Genomic DNA, 21,962 nt, shown 5'->3' with positions numbered 1-21,962 from the left:
TTTGAGGAGAATTGGTATTAGTTCTTTTTTAAATATTTGGTAGAATTCAGCAGTGAAGTCATCACGTCCTGGGCTTTGCTTTACTGGGAGAAATTTTATTATGGCTTTGATCTTATTACTTGTTATTGGTCTTTTCAGGTTTTCAATTTCTTCATGGTTCAGTCTTGGTAGGTTGTATGTGCCTAGAAATTTATACATTTCCTCTAGATTTTCCAATTTATTGAAATATCTTTGCTTATAGTAGCCACTAATGATCCTTGGAATTTCTGCAGTATCAGTTGTAATGTCTCCTTTTAAATCTCTAATTTTACTTATTTGAGGGTTCTCTCTGTTTTTCTTAGTACGGCTAAAGATTTGTCAATTTTATTTATCTTTTCATTTTATTGAACTTCTATATTGTTTTCTTCATTTATTTCATTTATTTCTGTTCTGATCTTTTTTATTTTTTTCTTCTAATTTTGGGTTTGGTTTGCTCTTGCTTTTCTAGTTCTTTAAGGTACATCGTTAGGTTATTTATTTGAAGTTTTATTTTTTGACATGGGCACTTACAACTATAAACTTCCCTCTTTTTACTGCTTTTGCTGCATCTCATAGATTTTAGTATGTTGTGTTTCCATCAGCATTTGTTTCAAGAAATTTTTCAACTTCCTTCTTGACACACATTATTCAGGAGCATATTGTTTAATTTCATGCATTTGTATAATTTCTAAAATTTATCTTGTTATTAATTTCTTTTTTTATTGGATATGTTTCTTCTTTTTTTTAATTTATTTTTTATTATTATTATACTTTAAGTTCTAGGGTACATGTGCATAACGTGCAGGTTTGTTACATATGTATACTTGTGCCATGTTGCTGTGCTGCACCCATCAACTCGTCAGCACCCATCAACTCGTCATTTACATCAGGTATAACTCCCAGTGCAATCCCTCCCCCCGCCCCCCTCCCCATAATAGGCCCCGGTGTGTGATGTCCCCCTTCCCGAGTCCAAGTGATCTCATTGTTCAGTTCCCACCTATGAGTGAGAACATGCGGTGTTTGGTTTTCTGTTCTTGTGATAGTTTGCTAAGAATGATGGTTTCCAGCTGCATCCATGTCCCTACAAAGGACACAAACTCATCCTTTTTTATGGCTGCATAGTATTCCATGGTGTATATGTGCCACATTTTCTTTTTTTTTTTTTTTTTTTTTTTTTTTTTTTTTTTTTTTTGAGACAGAGTCTCGCTCTGTCGCCCAGGCTGGAGTGCAGTGGCCGGATCTCAGCTCACTGCAAGCTCCGCCTCCTGCGTTTACGCCATTCTCCTGCCTCAGCCTCCCGAGTAGCTGGGACTACAGGCGCCTGCCACCTCGCCTGGCTAGTTTTTTGTATTTTTTAGTAGAGACGGGGTTTCACCGTGTTAGCCAGGGTGGTCTCGATCTCCTGAACTCGTGATCCGCCCGTCTCGGCCTCCCAAAGTGCTGGGATTACAGGCTTGAGCCACCGCGCCCGGCCAACCACATTTTCTTAATGCAGTCTGTCACTGATGGACATTTGGGTTGATTCCAAGTCTTTGCTATTGTGAATAGTGCCGCAATAAACATACGTGTGCCTGTGTCTTTATAGCAGCATGATTTATAATCCTTTGGGTATATACCCAGTAATGGGATGGCTGGGTCATATGGTACATCTAGTTCTATATCCTTGAGGAATCGCCATACTGTTTTCCATAATGGTTGAACTAGTTTACAATCCCACCAACAGTGTAAAAGTGTTCCTATTTCTCCACATCCTCTCCAGCACCTGTTGTTTCCTGACTTCTTAATGATTGCCATTCTAACTGGTGTGAGATGGTATCTCATTGTGGTTTTGATTTGCATTTCTCTGATGGCCAGTGATGATGAGCATTTTTTCATGTGTCTATTGGCTGTATGAATGTCTTCTTTTGAGAAATGTCTGTTCGTATCCTTTGCCCACTATGTCTGTTCATATCCTTTGCCCACTAATTTTACTCCAGATAAGATGTTTGAAATTATTTCATTTATTTTGCATGTTTTAAGACTTGTTTTTTGACCTAGCATATAATTTATCCTTGAGAGTGTTCCACGTACTGAGAAGAATGTGTATTCTTTGGATACACATTGGATAAAATGCTCTATAAATATTTATTAGGTCCATTTGGTCCATAGTGCATATTAAGTCTGATGTTTCTTTGTTGATTTTCTATCTGGAAGATCTGTCCAGTGCTGAAAGTGGGGTGTTGAAGTATCTAGTTATTGTTGTTTATTTCTTTCTTTAGCTTTAATAGTATTTGATCCATACATCCAGGTACTCCAGCATTGGGTGCATATATATTTACAATTATTATAATCTATTGCTGAATTGACCCCTTTATCGTTATATAATGATCTTCCTTGTATCTTCTTACCATTTTTGTCTTTAAATATATTTTGTCTAAGTATAACTACTCCTGCTCCTTTTAGGTTTTCATTGGCATGGAATGTCTTTTTCAATTCCTTTATTTTTACTCTAAGTAAATTTTTATAGGTGAAATACATCTCTTGTAGGCAAAAGCTCACTGAGTCTTGCTTTTTAATCTATTTGGCCACTCTGTATCTTTAGATTGAAGAGTTTTGTCCCCTACATTCAATGTTATTATTGATAAGTACGGACTTGGTCGTGCTGTTTTGTCATTTGTTTTCTGGTTGTTTTGTGGTCTTCTCTTTTTCTTTCGTTCCTTCCTCTTTTCCTTTTAGTGAAGGTAATTTTCTCTGGTCATATGATTTAATTTCTTCCTTTTCATTTTCGTGTATCTATTGTATGTTTTTCAATTTGAGGTTACCATGAGACTTAAAATTCTGTGTCTTATAACATATTATTTTAAATTGATAACAACACTGATTGTATAAACAAACAAAGCAACAAGCAAGCAAAAAGAAAACTAATAAAAACTCTGCACTCTACCTTCATACCCCTGCTTTTTAACTTTTTGTTGTTTCTCTTTATGTCTCATTTTACTATGTCTTGAAAAGTTGCAGGTATATTATTTTTTATTAGTTCACATTTTAGCCTTTCTACGTAAGATAAGAGTAGTTTACACACCAAATTACAGGTTTTAATAATCTGTGTTTTTCTGTGTGCTATTACCAGTGAGTTTTGTACCTTCAGATGATTTTTTATTGCCCATGAACATACTTTTTTTCCATATTGAAGAACTCCTTTTAGCATTTCTTGTAGGACATATTTGGTGTTGATGAAATCCCTCAACTTTTGTTAGTCTGTCATGATTGTTCTTTCTCCTTCATGTGTGTAGGTTATTACTACCAGATATACTATTCTAAGGTAAAAAAAAAAAATTTTTTCTTAAGCACTTTAAATATTCCATTCTTTCCTGGCCTGTAAGATTTCTACTGATAAGTCTGCTGCCAGATTATTGGAGCTCCATTATATGTAATTTATTTTTTTATTCTGCTGCTTTTACAATCCTTTCTTTATATTTGACCTTTAGGAGAATGATCATTAAATGCTTTGAAGTAGTCTTCTTTGGGTTAAATCTGCTTTATATTCTATAACCTCTTCTACTTGAATGTTGATATCTTTCTCTAGGTTTGGAAAGTTCTCTGATATTATCCTTTTGATAAACTTTCTAAACCTATCTCTTTTTCTATCTCTTGTTTAAGGCCAATAACTCAGATTTGCCCCTTTAAGGCTGTTTTCTAGATCTTGTAGGTGTGCTTCTTTTTAAAAAAAAAATCTTTTTTATTTTTTATTTTTTTTTTTGCCTCCTCTGACCTTGCATTTTCAAATAGTCTGTCTTCGATCTCACTAATTCTTTCTTCTGCTTGATCTATTTTGCTATTAAGACATGCATTCTTCAGTAGGTCAACTGCGTTTTTCAACTCTAGAATTTCTGTTTGAGTCTTTTTAATTATTTCACTCTTTTTGGTGAATTTATTTGATAGAATGCTGGATTCCTTTTCTGTGTTATTTTGAATTTCTTCAGTTTCCTCAGCACAACTATTTTGAAATATTGTCTGAAATGACACATATCTGTGTGTCTCTGGAATTGGTCTCTAGTGACTTATTTAGTTCATCTGGTGAGGTCCTGTTTTCCTGGATGTTCTTGATGCTTATAGATGTTTGTCAGTGTCTGGGCATTGAAGAGTTAGGGATTTATTGTGATTTTCATAGTCTGAGCTTGTTTGTGCCCATCCTTCTTGGGAAAAGTTTCCAAGTATTCGAAGGGACTTGGGTCCCATGCCCAGTAAAGCTGGTATTTCTCTTATTATTGATTTCTAGTCTCATTCCAGAGAAGATGGAATTCCAGAGAAGATGGTTTTTGTAGACTCATAGAGGTACCACTTTGACTATCTTGGATAAGATCTGGCAGAATTCTTTAGATTATCAGGCAGATACTCTTGCTATTTTCTTTTACTTTCTCCCCCAAAATAGAGTCTGTCTCTGTCTGTTTTGGACCACCTAGAACTGGGGAGGGGTATACAAGCACCCCTGGAGAGGGGGGACACAAGAACCACCTAGAACTGGGGAAGGGGACATAAGGCCATCCCCACTGGTTCATATCTGAAGTGAGCACAGCACTGAGTCCCACCCAAGGCCTGCTGTAACCACTACCATCTATATATATATATACATAGACTACCATCTATGTCCACTCAAGGCCCTAGGGCTCTGTGATCAGCAAGTGGCAAAGCCAGCCTGGTTTGTGCCCTCCCTTCAGGAAAGTGAGTTCTCCCAGGTCCTGCGTGGGCCCAGAGACGCTATCTAGAAGGCAGGTGTTAGAGTAAAATCCTTAGTAATTTACTTGATGTTTTATTCTAGTGCAGCTAAGCTGGCACTCTAACTACAATACAAAATACTTCCTGCTCTTTCCTCCCATTTCCACAGGCATAAGAGCCTCTTTCTGTAGCCACCACCACCACCAGCCCACAGGGCATTCTCCAGGCCACTCTATGTGATGTGTCACATCAATTCTATCACATTACACATGAACTGATGTTCACATAGAGCCCAAGGGCTCTTCAGTCAGCTTGTGGTGAATGGTGCGATACTTGGGACTCACCCTTCAGGGCAGTAGGCTCATCTCTGGCCCAGGGCAGGTCCAGAACTGCCATCCAAGAGCCTAGACCTTGGCACAGGGACCCCAAGAGCCTGCTTGGTGCTCCACCCTACTGTGGCTGAGATTTGCATAAGATGCAAGACAAAGTACCCCTTAATTTTTCATCTGTTTTTCAAACAGAAGGAGTTTTTCACGATAGCCACCACAGCTGGAAATGTGCTGGGTCCCACCTGAAGCCAGCATATCTGAGCCCAAGGCCCATGGCATACTATGGGGATTTTGTTGTTGGTTATTCGGGGTCCAAGGGTTCTTTAGTCAGTGGGTAATGAATCTTGTCAGGACTGGTTCCTTCCCTTCAAGGCAGTGGGTTCCCTTTTGGTCCAAGTTGTGTCTAAAAGTGTTGTCCATGACCTAGGGCTTGGAATGGGGGCCTCTTGACTCTGCCTGGTACCCTTTCCTACTGTGGCTGAGCTGGTATCAAAGGTGCAACACAAACTTCTCTTTATTCTTTGCTTGCCTCTCCTCAGGCAGAAGAAAGGAGTCACTTTTGTTTTTGTGTGCTCCTCTGGCTGGGGTTGGGGAAGAAGTGGTGCAAGCACTCCCTTATCCACCCCATCTGATTTCTCCCTAGGTCACATGCCACCCTAGTTCACTAGCTCTAAGCCTAACCTAGTACTAGGAGTTGCCTAGGAATTGGAGTCCTTGTGTCCTAGATTGCCTTTCAAATTTATCTAGAACTCCAGAGCACTTTGGCTCACAGTGATGAGGCCTGCCAAGAAACCCAAGTTCCCACTGAATGATGGGTAGTTCCTCTCTGGCTAGATCTGGTCCAAATTCTCCGTGTGTGTGTGGGCATCAGCTGAACACAGCATGGCTTTGCTCTCCACTATGACAGGACAGCATTGAATCCAATGTAAAGCCCGCCAGTCACTGTGCTTGCTCTCCCCCAAGCACAGAGATTCTCTCTCCATGCTGCTGGGGGATGGGGGAGGAATGGTATCCGTGGTTCAATACTGTCTTTCCAACCCTGTTCAGTGCCTCTTTCACCACATGAAGTTAAAACCAAGTACTTTGATTGTTCACTTGATTTTTGGTTCTTGTGATGGTGCTTTTTTTTGTGTTTAGTTACTTGTAAAAATTTGGTATTCCTTCAGGGAAAGGAATGGTATAGGCTTCTATTTGGCCATCTTGCTCTACCCTCTGGTAGCATATTCTGAAGTTAGATTTTGTGATGTCTCCAGCTTGGTTCCTTTTGCTCAGGATTCCTTTAGCTATTCAGGGTCTTTTGCGATTCCATATGAATTTAAATTTTTTTTTCAATTTCTGTGAAGATTGTCATTGGTAATTTGATAGGGTTTACATTGAATCTGTAAATCACTTTGGGTAGTACGGACATTTTAACAATATTACTTCTTCCGACTAATGAATATGAGATATGTTTCCATCTATTGTGTATCCTCTTCAGGTTTTAAAGTAATGTTTTATACTTTTTGTTGTGAATACTTTTCACCTCTGGCTACATTTATTCCTGGGTATTTTATTTTTTTCTAGCTATTATAAATGGAATTGCATTCTTGATTTCTTTTTCATATTATTCACTGTCACTGTGTAGACATTCTACTAATTTTATATGTTAATTTTGTGTCTTAAAATTGTATTGAATTCATTTATCAACTCTGAAAGTTGTTATGGTGGTGTCTTTAGGTTTTTCTAAATATAAGATCTTGTAATCAAAAAATAACAATTTTATATCCTCCTTTCTAAATAGGACATCCTTTATTTCTCTGTCTTACCTAATTGCTCTGGCTAGTACTTCCAATATTATGTTGCATATGAGTGGTGAAAGTGGGCATCCTTGTCTTGTTATAGATCTTACAGGAATGGCTTTCAATTTCTCCTCATTCAGTATGATGATGTTAGCTGTGGGTTTGTCATATATGACCTTTATATTAAGGTATTTTTCTTCTGTACTCAGTGTGTTGAAAGATTTTATCATGAAAGGATGTTGAATTTTATTAAATGCTTTAACTTTTTAAGCTTCTTTTCCTTCATCAGCAAAATCAGCACAATAATAGTTCTTTCCTCATAGAGTTTTTTTTTAAATTAACATTAAATAAAATTATGCATGTCACACATTTAACTCTTAGTAGACTTGGAATAAAGAGTATTATTTTCTGTATTATATATTCAATTAAGAGACAATCTGTTAAGTCTTGAGTGTTATGGTTGGGTACCATGGAGAAGACAATAAAATCAGGATCTCACTCCTCAAAGAGTTAACAGCCCTTTGGAGAAGCAAACATGCCTATGTAAAAACATAACAGTCATAAAAACCAAACAGCAGGATTTTCTGTCAAGTGAATGTGTTAGATGAAAGATCACAAATGAGATTTTGTTTTAAAAACTAACTCTTATATATTGGCCTTGGCTGCTTGGAAAGACATGCTAGGAAGAATTCTGAGAATAATAACAGAATGAGTAGAAAATAAAATGTCATAACTGATTAACAAGGTCTGCCAAAAAACCAGAGGAGAGACTATCCATCAGGGAGTATTTTAGGTAGCATGTTGGAACAAAGAATGAAACACATTTTTTAGTATCTTTATGAAAACTATATTTTACTAATGTTATTCACTATATGGCATGGATATTGTTGTTCTCGTTACAGCTGAAACTGAAACTCAGAGAAGTTAAATAATATGTCCAGCTCGCACAGTTAGAAAAATGGTGTGGAATAAATCTGAAACCAATATGGATCTAAACACTCATAATCATCATAGTTCTGCGTTGTTTGACAAGAGCGATATCGCAGAGACTGAGTAAATCCTAGTCTTTTTCAATTTTTGCTTAGTGTTTATTTTATATCCACAAAAACTTCCAGAAAACTCTCTGCCTATAGACTAGCTCCTGGTATACAGTAACTACTTGATGTTGAATCAAGCGTAACATCTGAACTTAAACAGCTAAACGTTCTTTATGCATAGAGGAAAAGACACCTGTAAAATGTCGCCTTCTATTGAATTTTATCAGTTACTTTCATTTTTCTGGGTGCACAGTAAGCCTATATATTTTTAACTTTTATTAAAGTTAGGTTGGAGCCATGTAACTAGTACTGTATCACAGCATATGGGGAAAACGTACATGTCACTCTCAGTTGCGGCCTCTGCAATCTTTCATGAGATTCTTTGCCCATGCATTATATTCTTTCACCAGGCCTGATGTAGGGGATCTAGCAGAGACCATCAAGAAGACCCAAGGCAGCGATGGAATCCTAAATGGTCTAAAGATTTGAAACCTGTCATACTTCTTGGAGAGGAGCCATCTCTGAGAAAAGTCTAGTGCTTGTCAGTCTTCAAAATAAGAAAAATACAAGTGTTTTTCATGCAATGGCATTGAGTTTCGTATTTTAGAACAGACAGCATTACTTATCTTGACTGATAGAGATTATCAAAAGGTAGTTAGTGAAGATGTGAAATTTCCATAGGGCCGGGAGGATATAGAGGTATGCCTGCTAGAGAGAGGACTCATTTCCTGAGAAGCACGTGTTGTGCAAAGTATTCAGGGAATTGGGGTTGGAAATGTAGATAGTGGCTCAGATTGGAGCTCCAGTTAGACAGGAAGAAGTTGGTGTTCTGGTTATCCATTATTGTATAACAAACTACCCAAAGTATACTGACATAAAACATTAATCCTTCTCTTCTCTTCTATTCTATTCTATTCTATTCTATTCTATTCTATTCTATTTTCGTGTTCCAGGAATTTGGGCAGGACTCAGTTGGTTGAATCTTCTCTTCCATGTGGCATCAATAAAGGTCACTTGGCTGTAATTGGTTGTCAGATGGGCTGTTACAGAAGATCCAAGATGGCTTTACTCCTATGTCAATTATTAAGTGTGGGCTCAGCTGGGGCTGTCAGTTGGTGTGCAGATATACGTTTCTAAGGTCAGAACTGCAATATGCAAGGTCGAAATCGGCAGTTCATTTACAGGCTAGTACTGGAACTGGCGTTGCATCACTTCTTCTATTTTCTATTTCAGCAAGTCATTAATACTATAAGATTTTACCTCTTAATGGTATCAGACTCCCACCTCTCAATGAAACAAGTAGCACAAACGTGCATCCATCTTTAATGCCCTTTTTCTGGGATTTATGGAATTAGGTTTTTAAAGGAAGGGACCTGGCAGTACACATCTCTGCTTTCCCAGTACAAACCACTTACCCTACTGCCTGTGGTTCAATCAGCAAGTTACCACAAGCTTGTAGAATCACAATCATACTCTAAGCATACATCAAAAGAGATGTAAAAGGCAACTGAGTTTTACAGAATACCAACTACTGCTTCAAATGTTTAACCTTACTGTATTTGCAAAGTGATTCTATTTAGTTGTGTAGGTTTTATTCTTCCTTCATATTACTGAAAAGACAACCAAGGTTCAGTGAAAGAAAAAAAAAAATTCCTAAGTTCAATCATGGCCACAGTAGTATTCTTTCCACCACAGTATGCTTCCTTCCACATGTGCAGCTTAAATGCTCCCTGTTCAGAATGTGGACTCAGTGATCAGGTTCTTCAATTTCACCCTGACCCCTATCCACTGCCAGTACTGGATCAAAGCCTCTAATTCTTCTGTGACCATTTATCTTATCAGAACCAGAGGGGACTCAAGTCTCTGTCTTTCCCACCATGGGATTGTGAGAGATTGATAATAAAAATGAACCCTAAACTCCTTGCAAATATAAATGCTAAATAATAATAAGATGAAAAATGAGGGCAATAATATTGCTTTGCATGATGTTTAAGAGCCAGGGATGAAAGGCATTGTAAGAACTGCTATTAACTCTGAATATTCAAGTCCCCGTTCTTCCTTTTCTGTTTTATCCTGTTTCTGAAATGCTTGATTAAGGCTCTTTAACAGTTTGTTTTACTTTGTCTTATTTTTTTCCTACTTTGAGAAATACTTCACTATATCACTGGAGACAATTTAGCCTTTTGTTCCATTTGAAGAAAGAAAGCAATGCAGGCTTACTTCAAAGAGGAACTGATCAAAACCCATTGGGGATCTGGTAATAAAGAAACTTTGCTTTGTTTTCAAGCAGGGATATGAAATTATGCTATAAATTGTACAAGGCATCAGGAAGTGGGAGGGAGGTGAGGAGCAAGAGATGAATGCAAGTCGAAAATATTGGTCCCATGACCAGTGTTTCAGGCTACAACTCAGAGATTCACGGAACCAGTTGGTTTTAGAATAGAGGGAAACTTACAGATGCTTTAATCCAACCATCTACTCTACCCAGGCATCATTTCTGTGATGGCTGTTAAATAATCCCTGAGACCTGGAGCTCACTCATGATCACCAGCCTATACTTATTTAGGGCAGCTCAAAGTGAAATTTCCTGTCTTAATCTGAAATTATATTTTACTTTTAAAAAAAATCTACAATTCCTGGCTCTGTCTTCCATGGGTTTCACAGAGCAAATTCTCTTCCTTTTTTGGGGAAATTGAAGAGTTTGAGTTGTTTTAGCATGTGCTAACACCCACAACTCCTTCAGCTGTTCCTGGAATGATTTTTGATAAGATTAATTCAGTCTCCTGGGAGTCTATAAGAGGACTGGAGAAAGTAATTAGAGAAAAGTATGGGTAGAAAAAAATTTGATTTTCTGACCAAAGCTGATAAACAGCTTAGTAGGTGGAGAATAGCTAAGAGGTTGGAGAATGGTTTCCAAGCAGCAGACCTGACCTCTTCCCAGGAGGGAAGAGAGAAGAGGGCAGGCACAGGGACAGTGCGGGAAGGCTCTCTAAGATTGTTACCCAGATCATGTAGGCTGGAGGTCACTCTGCCCGAGTACTGAGGGGTGATTAATGCTGCATTACAGGAGAAAGAAGGAGGTGATCACCTTAATTAGGTGGGTGGAGACAGATTAGTGCAATAATAGAGAGGGAGGGAACAGGTTAGAATTGCATCTCGTTAAGAAGTTCAGATAAAGGGATGAAGAAAAGGAAGTAGGAAAAGGTTAAGGGAGAGCAAGGGAGAGCAAAGGCAGGGAAGAGCTTTATGTGAAGCCTGGAAATTAAATTCATTATTCAAAAACATGTATGCATGTGTTTTGTGACAGTTTCCAGGGAAATCTTCCCTCTACTCTCTGTTCTTTCTTTATTGGATGTAATTTAACTAGGTTTATGTGGGTTATCATGCATATTATACATATATATGTGTGTGTGTGTGTGTGTGTGTATATATATATATATGTAATCTACATACCAATTCTGCTTTTCTTTCACAACTATCTAATTTAGCTACTAGTCTTCAAGTATCCAAGAAAAGTATGCAGCATACTAGGTAATAGATTCTTCCAGGGGTATGATGGCAAATGTTTAACATCTGACTGCAGCGGAGAAAAAAGGCACTGACTTAAGCCTGAGTCATTGGCCAAATTCTGTGGTATAAATACTCCTACCGTGGCTCATTACAATCTACCAACAAGACAGCACTGAACACAGGAGTCAGAAGACATGCACAATAGCGCATGATTATGTAGTACTTGCACATAAAGATAAAAATAGACATAAATAACATCAAACATCAAGAACATAGATGATGGAAAAATGTGGAAAATAATGAGCAAGTAATGAGTTTTAAGGATTTATTAACTTTGTTTTTAATATAATTTATTTAATTGTAAGTTTATATAAGTTAATTTTTACTAAGGATTCAGATTAACAACTGGCTTGCAAAATTCCTGAAAATGTATAAATCTGCTTGTGAACCAGTACAGGCTATCTCTGATATACCACTGGCCCCTTCTCTGTTTTTAGTGTTTTATATTTTGGCTAAGTTTGGGGTGAAAAATAAAGTTGGCATGGTCTAGATAAACTTGCCGTTGGGAAGACTAAAAAGATAAATGAAGAGTATCCACTTATTTTAACTCAGCAGCTATAGTATCTATGTGTTATATAATAAATAATGTGTTTATATAATAAACGAATGTACATATTACATTAGCATATATTGGTACATATAGTGTATTTATTAGTATTTATATATTACAGGAGGTAGCTAGTCAGCCATGAGCAGGGCAGAAGAGGGCTCCCCCAGTGACACCAGGAATATGAACCAACCATCAGGTGATGGTAAGGTGGTGGTTACACTGTTTATCTAAAATAATAATTGGTCCCAGCAGGTCTCCGTGAAAGACAGTCTCCCAATAGACAGAAAAATCTTGAAATTGGTGATCAGCAACTTCCTGATAAGATCTCAGGAGTCTGACAAGTAGGCTCAAGCATGTGCATTAAGAGGCAAAATGGTGGTGTTTAACTGACATATGAGCTTTCAGGGACATTCGGCTGGTAAGGGAGAACGCCTCAAGTGAGCTTGCATACAACTCCAGTGAACACACTGAGCACGCGGCCCCTCCCAAGTGCTGGCAGGCCACTGTGCAGGCAGACAGCCCACCCCAAGGGAAGAATCAGGGGAGAAGTAATGGTAATGCAAGACACCAGAAGAATGCCAACATAGAAAACCCCAAGTCAAAGGTCAAATGAGGCACTTGTCTTTCAAGTCCACCACCTTGTGCTCTTCCAAGTGGACTTTCCTTCCTTTTGTTCCTGCTCTAAAGCTTTTTAATAAAAATTTATTTCTGTGCTAAAACTTGACTCAGTCTCTCCTTCTGCCTTATGCCTCCTAGGTTGAATTATTTCTTCTGAGGAGGTAGAATTGAGGTTGCTGCAGACCCATACGAATTTGAGACCACTAACATATATTACTAATATATATATTGTACTAGTATTTGTACATATTAATAATATATATACAAATGTATATTAGTGTATGCACTAATATATCTAATAGTCTTAGATATATAAGTATATATGTATATATGTATTAGTCTATATATGTATAGACTAATCATAACTCATTCTTTTATATCCATAAAATGAATCCTCTAAAGCTGAGCCCTCAGGCACACTTAATTAAGTTAAAGCATTTCTTTGTGTATTTCAGGATCAATTCTCCTTCTTATTATTATTTTGCATAAACTTAGCTATATGATTCAGACCAAGAGTGTTTCTGAAGCTCCGATAAGAGAAATACTCCATAAACTCCACAGAAGATGAGACATTTGGCAGCCTTGAATTACGTTTGTAGAGACAGAGAAGAAAAGGTAGAGTCAAAGACAGAGACTTTGGTAACAATACATATATATGTTGCCTCTGATAATTTGTGGAATCAGTGGAATATTAAGACTTGTAGAAAAGTTTAAGCTTCAAACTTACAGTTAGTAATTTTGGCCTGTTTTAAGGATAATTTGTAATCACTTGGACAGGAAACTTCTATTATAAAAAAGAAATAAACACTTGAGATATTTAAGTTTTTAAATTAAATTAATTAACCATGTCAACAGAATCATATGACTATTAACTACCTAAGAGAATAGTAACCTCAAGAACACTTCAAGAAATTTAGATAAACCCATTTTCATGCTGACTATTTCTAGGCTAATTGTAAAATATTCTTATCTAATCAGTGAAGACGTAATAACTTCTCCTAGGCAACAGTTAGTTAACCTATGTATAGATTATACATAAATTTGATATTAACTAAGAGTTTCTAGAGAATCATTTTAATGTTCATTGATTTGGCGATTTGGCTGCAATTGTAAGGTGGTACATGTGTGCCTATGTATCTAAAAGATAAACAGAGTGAGATTAAATACATCTTCTATATACATGTATATATGGATTTAGTTCTAAAATAGAAATCAACTTTTACATTTATAAAACACATGCACACGTATGTTTATTGTGGCACTATTCACAATAGCAAAGACTTGGAATCAACCCAAATGTCCATCAATGACAGACTGGATTAAGAAAATGTGGCACGTATACACCATGGAATACTCTGCAGCTGTAAAAAAGGATGAGTTCATGCCCTTTGTAGGGACATGGATGCAGCTGGAAACCATAATTATCAGCAAACTATCACAAGAATAGAAAACCAAACACCACATGTTCTCACTCATAGGTGGGAATTGAACAGTGAGAACACTTGGACACAGGAAAGGGAACATCACACACCAGGGACTCTCGTGGGGTGGGGGAAGGGGGAGGGATAGCATTAGGAGATAAACCTAATGTAAATGATGAGTTAATGGGTGCAGCACACCAACATGGCACATGTATACATATGCAACAAACCTGCATGTTGTGCACATGTACCCTAGAACTTAAAGTATAATAATAATTTTAAAAAAACCACATGAACACAATCTCACTTTCCCTTTTTAACACTTTATATATTAGCTTTGGCACTGTTTAAGTCATGGGCAACTTAGACATCTATACATAAGTGTGTGTACATTTATCTACATTATGGATACTCCTACATCTATAATGATAAAACTAACATTTATTGTTATTTATTCTGTGCTAGGCTTTTCTGATCACTTTATATAAATAATCACCTTTATTGGTAATAATTGCTACATGAAACAGTTATAATTGTTATCCTCATTTTACCCATATGAAAATTGAGTCACAGAGGTTAAGTGACTTGCCAAAAGCCACACAGCTGTTGGCAAATCCATGTAATATTTCTCTAAAATTCATGTTATTTACTGGGACATAATCTCAGTTTCTTCAACTGTGATATTATCATTACCATAATAGTTGGTAACAAAAAATACCCTATTTGTTCACTTGAATTCAAAGCCCCATTAACTGTTGGAAGTTAGAAAAGTGGGCTGCACAATTAGAACGTGTCTTTCTCTTCAATGCTTATGTCACTTTAGTGTTGCCTTCTCTAAAAAACTTCCATGAATACCTGCCTTGGCCTATTGTTATCACTCCCATACTTTTAAAATCTCACTGTCAAATTCTCCCTCTCCAGTTTCTTCTATTCACTTTGCAAATGATCCCAGACTTAATCTCAATGATGACCGTTTCTATTTATATATTGCATTTATTTCTATTTGCCTCTTTTCAGTTTTAGCATTTTACTTATCGACTACAAGTCTATCCCAGGCATTTAACATTTTTTAAACCTTGCTGAAAATTCACATTCCTTTAACTTTACCTGTTTCGCTTGGGAATTACATTGCATCATAAGCCCTTTATTCATTGGTGAGTTCATTTTTACCAACACCAATTTAATTCCAACTATGTGCCAAACAGAATTTAGAACACCTGGGATACGGGGCTTAAAAATAAAAATAGATCATCCCTAGCCTCAAGGAGTGAGTCTCCAACTTCACCGCATATTAGAATCACTGGGATGTGATTCATATTAGAATCACTGGGATATAAATATATATATATGTGTGTGTATATATATATGATGTGTATAAATATATATATATGATGTGTGTATATATATACGCACATATTTATATTTATTCTTGGGAATATATATAAATTCTTAAAGCACAGACTACACTCCACACCAATTAAATCAGAAGCTCTGAGTATGAAAATCCCAGGCCATAGTTTTGTTTTTTGTTTTTTGTTTGTTTTGTGTTGTTTTAACTTCTCAGGTGATTCCAATGTGCAGCCAAGTTGGAGAACTACTCTATTATGGGACACAAACATATCTAGAAATTATTAATAATAGAAATGTGCACAAAATACAGAGGTAGCAGAGGCAAAATAATGATGTACTCTGCTTTTGGAAAGGGTCTCAGAGGATTTCTTTGGAGAGAAGCTAGGTTTTATTTAATGAAGAAGAAAGGGTGAACATTTCAAGAACCCTAAGCATATCCATGTTGCCTGAACATAAAGTAGTAAACAAAAAGTGTCAAGAGAGGAGATTTAAAAAGTAGTCAAGAAGAAAGATCATGAAAACAAATCTATGTTTTTTTAAGGAGCTTGTACTTGTATTCTGGCTATTAGGTTAAACTTTAAATAATATACAAAAAGACCCCACCATACTTACCTAACTTTTAGTGGAAGTAGTTAATGAACAGAAAGAGACTAGCAAAGAAATGGGAGACCAGTTAGGAAGTGTTGCAGTATTCCACCAAGAGTTGAAGGTGGTCTAGATGAAGATAGTGGTAGTGAAGGTAAAAAAATGAAAGGATTCATGATTCATTTTGGAAAAGATTCTACACTTAAAGATGGATTTATAAGGGATTGGTTATTAATGATGAGAGAAGGAGAAAAAAAGAACAGAAAGACAGAGATAGAGGGGGGAAGAGACACACAGAAGATAATTAGAATCACAGGAGATTTTATTTTTTTGGCTTGAGAACCAAAACTCATTTTGAACTCATTTTCCAAAGAGGATGGCTGAGGGAAAACAAACAAACAAACAAAACAATTTTGGAGAAAACTTATTCAGTTTCCCCCAAACATTCGGATAAGTTCAGTTTTATCCACTTTAACCTTGACATGCTTATGGAAATGGAAGAGAGTGTGTCTAAAGCAGAGAGTCATTGATTGTGTTAAAAGATCCTGAGGATGGTAAGAACAATATGTATCAAGTGACTGGTGATTTTGATGACAAATATTCTAGCATGGTAGTGACACAAATCTAAATGGAGTGGGTTGAAGAACGAATGAAAGATGAGGAAGTTGAACTAGCAAGTTAACAATGTTGGGGGGGGAAGACATATGACGATAACTAGAGGGAAAAGTGAGGTCAGAATAAAGTTCCTTTGATCTAATGGACAGTACCATATGTTATGTATGCTTATGAGACTAATTCAGCAGAAAGGGAGAGACTGATGATGCAAAAGAGAGGAAATAAGGAATATATGTAAAGAAAAAGCCCTTGAAAAAATGAAAATGATTAAGATCCAAAGTTCATATACAGGGACTGACTTTAGATAGAAGAATATGGATAAAGAAGCAGGTGGATCTGTGGATTTGTGAATAAAAAGTGAAGAGGCTCCAATCAGATGGCTTCTATTTTTTTAATGAAGGGCTGTCCTGTATAGTAACTCCTTTTCCAGTCTCCTTTGATACTTTTAAGTAGTATACTGGCTACTTGCCTCGTTGAAACTTTCAGAAAAGAAGACCTAGGAAATTAACAACAGACATGGGGGAGAATCATAATGACAATCTATATTATCACTTAGCACCACTACTTCCATTGTTTTTGTTATTATTATTATTATTACTTCAGATGGAGTCTTGCTCTGTCACCCAGGCTGGAGTGCAGTGGTGCGGTCTCGGCTCACTGCAACTTCTGCCTGCAGGGTTCAAGCGGTTCTTCCGCCTCAGCCTCCCAAGTTGCTGGGACTACAGTCACGCGCCACCCTGTCCAACTAATTTTTATATTTTTAGTAGCGACGTGGTTTCACCATATGGGTCAGGCTGGTCTCGCACTCCCAACCTTGTGATCTGCCCGCCTCGGCCTCCCAAAGTGCTGGGATTACAGGCATGAGCCACCAGGCCCAGCCGTAATTATTATCATCACCCTAGCACCACTACTACTGTTGTATTTATTATTATCATCGCCCCATTATTTCAACTTTGATTTATTTAATGTTACTATGTGCCAAAAACTGTGCCAACAACTGACATTTATTTTACTGAAAAGGTTTACTGAGAAAGGTTTCCAGCTGGGTATAAACAGCTAGTTTCTTGTTTCTGCTTAAAAATAAGAAACATCTTACTTGAATCATGTTCCTCCACAAGGCCCAGTGTGGCCTTTTGTTGAGTAGGTATGATGGGTGAATTTAAACATGGGCAGATAAATGTTAACCAACGCATATGTCACACTGCTGATGTATCTGTTTCTTCGTTTTTCCTCGCTGGTTCTCTGCTGTGAGTGGTACCATGCTTGGCTGACATGCAAGAGGCTTGGAAGTCTGGTGGTAAACAAAAGAAACAAGAATGGAAGAGAAGCTAGACTTGGGTATTTTGTCCTTGAGTAGGACAGTGGTGACCTGAAGTTGTCCACAACTCCTGAAAGCTTCATGAGAGAGCAGGATGGCAGAGAGTATGTTGGAAACTGGGTAAGTTCAAATAGAACAACAAGTGCATTTAGCTATTTCTCTAAACTAGTGAATTTAGTTTTCTCTAAAGAAAGGAAGTGGGCCCGGTGTAGTGGTTCACACATGTAATCCTAGCACTTTAAGAGGCCAAGGCAGGAGGACTGCTTGAGCCCAGGTGTCTGAGACCAGCCTGGGTGACATAGTGAAACGCTGTCTCTACAAAAATACAAAAATTAACTGGCTGTGGTGGCATGCACCTGTAGTCCCAGCTACTCAGGAGGTTGAGGTGGGAGGATCGCTAGAGCCCTGGCAGGTCAAGATTGCAGTGAGCCATGATTACATGACTGTACTCCAGCCTGGGTGACAGAGAAAGACCCTGTCTGAAAGAAAGAAAGAAAGAAAGAAAGAAAGAAAGAAAGAAAGAAAGAAAGAAAGAAAGAAAGAAAGAAAGGAAGAAAGAAGAAAGGAAGAAAGGAAGAAAGGAAGAAAGGAAGAAAGAAGAAAGGAGGGAGGGAGGGAGGAAGGAAGGAAGGAAGGAAGGAAGGAAGGAAGGAAGGAAGGAAGGAAGGAAGGAAGGGAAAGAAAATTTAAAAAAAGGAGATGAGGTATGTGGGAAAACCAAACCAAAACAAGCAAAATGAAATAAATATCTATTGAGTGCTTAAATAAATATATATTTAAGCCTTGCAATTTAAGATTTGTGAGGTGTGCTGTACAGGGAGTGTGTGTGTGTGTGTGTCTGTGTGTGTGTGTGTGTGTGTGTGTGTGTGTGTGTGTGTTACATTTGAGCCTGACAAGGCAAGTCTTATTCTGGAGCGAAAAAAAATTCATGAAGCTGGCAAGTGGCAGAGTAAAGCTTAAGATCCAGGACCAAAAGACTTTACTTTCCTCTCTATCTCACTGAAGCTCCAGAAATCTAGTTCATAACTTCTCTCTTCCTCTCTACCTTTTGCGTAGTAATAATGCCATTGCACAACGATGAACCAACACACAAATCTTCACTCCAGTGTCTTTTGGACCAAGATTGTGGTGTGGAACACTAAGAATGGCTTTCTGAGAATTAGTTTAACTTCTTTCTCCTCTCCCTAAGGAATGTTCTGCCTCCCTTCCTTCCCATCTGTCTAAGCGCTTCTCATATTTCCTATTGAAAACATTTTGACCTCCTATTCCTCTCTACTGCCTTACTGGAATGACAAATCTTTGCCAGTGCTTTTAGATAACACAGTTAATGAATCAGAACAGTGGCTGTATTTTACTTTTGACATAGTTTTAAGAATAAAATTAACTTTTCTCCCCCATCCCCTTTTTTCCCCACATTTTTTTTTAACTTTTATTTTAGATTTGGGGACACATATGAAGGTTTGTTATATGAGTAAACTCATGACATGGGAGTTTCATGTACAGATTATTTCGTCACCCAGGTATTAAGCCTAGTACCCAATAGTTACTTTTTCTGCTCCTTTCCCTCTTCCCACCATCCACCCTGAAGTAGAGCCTGGTGTCTGTCATTCCCTTTTTTATGTCCATGTATTCTCATTATTTAGCTCCCACTTTTAAGTGAGAACATGCAGTATTTGTTTTTCTGTTCCTGCATTAGTTTTCTAAGGGTAATAGCCTTCAGCTCCATCCGTGTTCCATCAAAAGACATAATCTCATTTTTTTAATGGCTACATAGTATTCCATGGTGTATATGTACCGTATTTTCTTGGTCCAATCTGTCATTGGTGGGCATTTTAGGTTGACTCCATGTCTTTCCTCTTGTGAATAGTGTTACGATGAACATTTGCATGCATGTGTCTTTATGGTAGAATGATTTATATTCCTCTGATGATATGCCCAGTAATGGAATTGCTGGGTCAAATGGAAGTTCTGCTTTTAGCAATTTGAGGAATCACCACACTGTCTTCCACAATGGCTGAACTAGTTTACACTCCCATCAAAAGTGTATGTGTTCCTTTATCTTTGCAACATCACTAGCATCTGTTGTTTTTTTTACTTTATAATAATGGCTATCCTGACTGATATGTGAAGGTATCTCATTGTGGTTTTGATCTGCATTTTCCTAATGGTCAGTGATGTTGAGCTTTTTTCATATGCTTGTTGGCTGAATATATGTCTTCTTTTGAAAAATGTCTGTTCATGTTCTTTGCCCACTCTTTTAATGGGGCTCTTTATTTTTCTCTTGTAAATTTGTTTAAGTTCCTTGTAGATGCTGAATATTAGACCTTTGTCAGATGCTTAGTTTGCAAAAATTTTCTCCCATTCTGTAACTTGTCTGTTTACTCTGTTGATAGTTTCTTTTGCTGTGCAGAAGCTCTTTGGTTTAACTAGATGGCATTTGTCAATTTTTGCTTTTGTTGTGATTGCTTTTGATGTCTTTGTCATCAAATCTTTGCCTCTTCCTATGTCCAGGATTGTATAGCCTAGGTTGTCTTCTACTTTATATATATATATATATATAGTTTTGGTTTTACATTTAAGGCTTTAATTCCTCTTGAGTTGATTTTTGTATATGGCATAAAGAAGAGATCCAGCTTCAATATTTTACATATGGCTAGCCAGTTATCCCAGCACCATTTATTGAATAGGGAGTGTTTGACTGTTACATGTTTTTGTAAGCTTTGTCAAAGATCATATGATTGTAGGTGTGTTGCCTTGTTTCTGGGCTCTCTATTCTGTTCTATTGGTCTATCTGCCTGTTTTTGTGCCAGTACCATGCTGTTTTGAATTCTGTACCCCTGTAGTATAGTTTGAAGTTGAGTGATGAGATGTTTTCAGCTTAATTCTTTTTGTTTAAGACTGCCTTGGTTATTTGGGGATTTTGTTTCCATATTGACTTTAAAATATTTTTTCCTAGTTCTGTGAAGAATGTCATTGGTAGTTTGATAGGAATAGCATTGTACCTATAAATTGCTTTGGGCAGTATGACGTTTTAATGATATTGAGTCTTTCCATGAGCATGGGATGTTTTTCTATTTGTTGGTATCTTCTCTCATTTCTTTGAGCAGTGTTTTGTAATTTTTATTGGAGAGATCTTTCACTTCCCAGCTTCGCTGTATTCTTTACTGGGTGTCTACTCTAGGCCAGGATATTGGGCAGATACATTTAAAAAAAAAAAAAGAAGAAAGAAAGAAAGAAAAAGGGAACTAGCTTATAGTGAGTGGCTGCAATAATATCAGTATTATGAAAATGTGACCTCTATTTTTCACAGCTCTATATAATTGGTACTGCTACTTCTCAGAGACAGAGGTAGAGATTGATTTTCAGAGATTCAGTAACTTGTTTAAACTCACACAGTTAATAAAGGAGCTACAGTTTCAACCAGGTCTGAGTAACTCTAAAATATTACATATGTTTTTCTCACTACTCCACCCTGCTGCCTCCAGAAAATGAAGAAATCAGTGCCGCTTTCAAGTATTTTAAGGGGCTAGCGGTAAAGTGAGTCTCACATGTGAGTAATCACTGTTCACTGTTGTAAAATACTGGCCAAAGGTAATTATTAATGGTACAGATGTTGAAGTCAAAGGAATTAGAACACTCATCCTGGCTCTGCCACTCTTGGTGATAGGACCTTAAGCATGTGCTAAATGGATCTAACACATTTATTAGGTAAACTAAATGAGAAAAGTTATATACCATGTTTAGGAACAATCCTTACATGTTAAGCATTTAATAAATGAAAGCTAGTTATTAATACTAACATTAATGGCTCATAAAAGGTGAACATGAAGTGCAAGAGAAACCAAGAACCCAGAGCCACTGACTTTCCCTGGGAAACTGCATGGAAAGCTTGATAAAGAAGGCCACATTTGAATTAGATATGACTGAAGAAGATTGGCAGTAGAAAGGGACTGCCAGGGAAAATGTAGAGGGCATGAATGGTCAGGACAGCCAGGTAGGGCTGGAAGGTGTTCAACTCCCTCAAGCCTTAAACGTCTTGCAGAAGTCTTTGAACTTTGTTGTATAAGCCACAGACATC

The sequence above is a fragment of the Macaca thibetana genome, chromosome 15 (genome assembly GCF_024542745.1).
Source record: "Macaca thibetana thibetana isolate TM-01 chromosome 15, ASM2454274v1, whole genome shotgun sequence".
Classification (NCBI taxonomy): Eukaryota; Metazoa; Chordata; class Mammalia; order Primates; family Cercopithecidae; genus Macaca; species Macaca thibetana.
This window is presented reverse-complemented; position numbering follows the sequence as displayed.